The sequence below is a fragment of the Peromyscus eremicus genome, chromosome 4 (assembly GCF_949786415.1).
Source record: "Peromyscus eremicus chromosome 4, PerEre_H2_v1, whole genome shotgun sequence".
In the NCBI taxonomy this organism is placed as follows: domain Eukaryota; kingdom Metazoa; phylum Chordata; class Mammalia; order Rodentia; family Cricetidae; genus Peromyscus; species Peromyscus eremicus.
In genome coordinates this window covers 51,976,708-51,980,409 of record NC_081419.1, presented here as the reverse complement: position 1 = coordinate 51,980,409, position 3,702 = coordinate 51,976,708, and positions in this window count along the sequence as shown.

Sequence of the window (3,702 nt, the reverse complement as noted above, 5' to 3'; positions counted from 1 at the left end):
GACGATGAGCTAGGACATACGCAGAGTCAAGGCTCAAACCCAGGCTGAACACAGGCGGAAAGGAAGCTCTGTGGTAATCACATAAGGTCCTATTTTGCACCCATAGAGAAATTTATTTGCCCTAAATAGTTGCCTGATTAACTGAAAACACTTTGTTAAGTGATTCTTAATTAGGTGGCTTGGCTTTTAATGAAGGGTTTTAGTAATGAACTTGATGAACACGTGGGAATGGTAGAAACAAAGAGTCTTAAAAGACTAGTAAGCATCTTCAGCTTGTAAAGAATGCAGGAGCAGTGATATCCCAGAGCCTATGCAGCGGGGCTGGCCTCCACATACGTGTCCTTGTTGTGGCACATGTGTGCAAACACTGATGATGATGGTGGTGGTGGTGATGGTATTTAGGGTGGTGGTGATCATGGTGGTGATGGTAATTGTGGTGGTGATAATGGTAGTGATGACAATGGTGATGATGGTGGTGGTGTGGTGATGATGGTAATTATGGTGGTGGTGGTGATGGTGGTGGTGATGGTAATTATGGTGGTGGTGGTGGTGGTGATGGTGGTGGTGATGATGATGGTGGTGGTGATGGTAATTATGGTGGTGGTGGTGATGGTGATGATGATGGTGGTGGTGGTGGTAATTGTGGTGATGATGGTGGTGGTGATGGTGATAATGATGGTGGTGATGGTGATAATGGTAGTGATGATAATGGTGATGGTAGTTGTGGTGGTGGTGATGGTGATGATGATGATGGTGGTGGTGGTGGTGATGATGATGATGGTGGTGGTGGTGGTGGTGGTGGTTGGGATGGTAGTGATGGCTATGGTGATGATGCTGGTGGTGTTGATGCTGGTGGTGCTAATACTTTTAAGGAACTTTAAGCATAAAACTTTTGTTTCAAAAGAACTATAAATTCAAAATGATGTCTCAGGCAGGCAAAGAGTCATATTTCTGTCACGTGTCTGGTCTCTCTCATCATTTATTCCCCTATTCTTAAAAGAAAAAAGAACCCCATCTCATCCCATTTCCTTTAGAGATAAATTGAACAGGAGGTAACACTTAAGCAAAGCAAAGTTTTCATTTATCCTGTAGCTGGTCTGGAAAATTGATATTAGCCAGAAAATCAACATTAGAAGCAGCACGCAGCTGGTAGAGCATTTACCTTTCAAGCATAGCTCATTCTGAAATTGGAGTCAAAAGAAAAATTAATTGAGCAAAACATCACCTGGTGGTAGCTGAAAATTCTTTAAAAGTGAAGGGAACATTGGCTCTTGGGAGAAACTTGGGAGTCAGTGCAGTATCAATCTATTTTATTAGGTAGATATATTTAGTATTAAAATACTAAAGGGCTCGGTTTACTGGTTTGCAGTTTAGGAGGTGGCTATGACTGGCTGGACAGTTGTAATCCTGAGGCACAAATGTTCACCCTTCACTCCTTTGTGCCTGCTCCAGGTCAGTTAGTGGAGTGCAGGAGACGTTCACGTCTGCTGCAGTGTCAAAATACCCCAACAAAAGCCACTTGGGAGAAAGCATCTAAAAGGTTTAGTTCTTAATTCCGGGTTACGTCCATCACAGCGGGGAAGCCAGGCATCAGGAACTTAAAAAGTCAAGTTACATCCACAAAACAAAAGCTTGGGTGCTACTCAGCATCCTTTCTCCACTCTCACACAACCCAAGGCCCAGATCTGGGGGAAGGTGCCACGCCCAGTGGACGGGGTCTTCCTTCAGCAGTTAAGGTAATCAAAACTGTCTCTCACAGATGCAGCTACAGGCCAATCTGCTCTAGACAATCCCTCCCTGAGACTCTGCCCAGGTGATCCTAGAATCTGTCAGGTTAATAATTAAAACTAGCCACCACAGTGGTCAATGAGATTTGTGCAGGCTCTCTATTTTGAAACCCAGAATAACAGGGTTCCAAAGTTTTAGAATTTCAGAATTAAACGATGGTGATCATTTGCTCCATTAGGAATAGCAGTGTCCCACAGAACCTCTCCCTGAACAGTCTCAGGTACCACTCTACTCTTCTCAGACCCAAACCCATGCCCCCATCTTCCAGAAGGTGCTGGCTCTGCCTATTCACGGGGAACAGAGAAGCCACCTGATAGATCTGACTCAACTTCCCACCACCTCCCCTCCCCTTCCTGTACATGACCATCTCTCTGGACCCATCTTCTCCCTGCTGCCAGGACAGGAGAGTCCTGAGTTTCCACCTGCTTCAGGTATCTTCCTGGAGTGCCAGGTTCCTCTGCCTTTCTCCTTCTTTCCTACTGACCCATTTGGAAGTTGGTAAGTACCGGGATGTAGGCCCCATCTTAGAAGCACAAACTCCCATGGCTAGCTCTGGAATGCCCTGTTGCCTTGACCGCCAGGCTTCTTTAAGGTTGTCTACTCTTGCTGTCTCCAAATCTTTATCTTTACTCCTTAACCCAGTGGTACCTGCACGTTGCAAGGCTCTTGGCAGGATTTACCTTGGGTCATTTATCCTTCCTGTAATCCTTGTGCCTCATGACATCACATTCCCCTGGTTTCCCTACCACGAACCTTCTTCGAAGTTGCCACTTCCTCCGGAGGCCTTTAAACATTGGTGTGCTTTACTCTGGTACGGTCTCTGGGTATAAGGACCTGGGTGGTCTGAGAGTCTACGAGCTGTTAGTGCTTTCCACGTAAACAATTACCTCACTGTTGCTTAAAACATTTAGTACATTCTTTTGACAGCCATTCAAGTCTACTTTGTTGCAAAATGGAATTGGGATAAGTCTTCCAAACCAAGAACTCAGCCCAATACATTACATTGACTCTCCGGGAACTGCCTGGTAATCTGTAGAACGAATGTGAGAATCAGCTTTCATTTCTCTCTCCTATTTCACATCTGAGGAAACAAAAACCCTCCCAAGGTCACGGTGTTAGAAAGCAACAGAGCTGGGATTCTTTTTTTTTTTTTCCTTATTTTTTTAAACATAATTTCCTTGGGAATCTCACATCATGCACCTCTATTCTGCTCACCTCCCAGTCCCCCCACATCCTCTCCTCCCCTTGCAGCAGCCCCCCAACAAAAATTTTAAAAAATCAATCAAACCAAACCAACCAAATAAAAACAGAAAACAAAGGAAGAAAAACAACAACAAAAACCCTTTTCCTCCTCCATCCTTCCCGCCTCTCCACCACCTCTGCATCTGTCCTGGAGTCGCTGGGAGCCTCGGTGTGTCACACAGTACACGCTTTTTGTCCTGTCAGCTTTCCTAGCAAATGTTCATTGCAATGAGTCACTGGTTGGGTTCAAGGCCTCTGGTTTCTGGTTCACCATCCTCACCAAACTCTGCTCGGATACCCCGCTGCCACCCCCATCAGACACAAACAGTTTTCTAGAGCATGACTTACAGAAGCCATATTGGAAACAGTCTGGAACAAATGAGTTATCCCGTAAGATATCAATAAAAACAAAGAGTTCAAAGCCCATGTTAAGGAAAGTAGCAATGAGAGGCTGGGGAGATGGCTCAGGTTAAGAGCACTGGCTGCTCTTCCAGAGGACGGGGTTTGATGGACGGGCTCTCAACCTTCTGGAACTCCAGTTCCAGGAGATCATGTGCCCTCTTCTGGTCCCTGCAGCACCAGGCATACATGGGGTTCACATATTTGTAACAAAATACCCGTACACATGTAAAAATTAATGCTAATAATTAAATAAATTTAAAGTAGCGATGA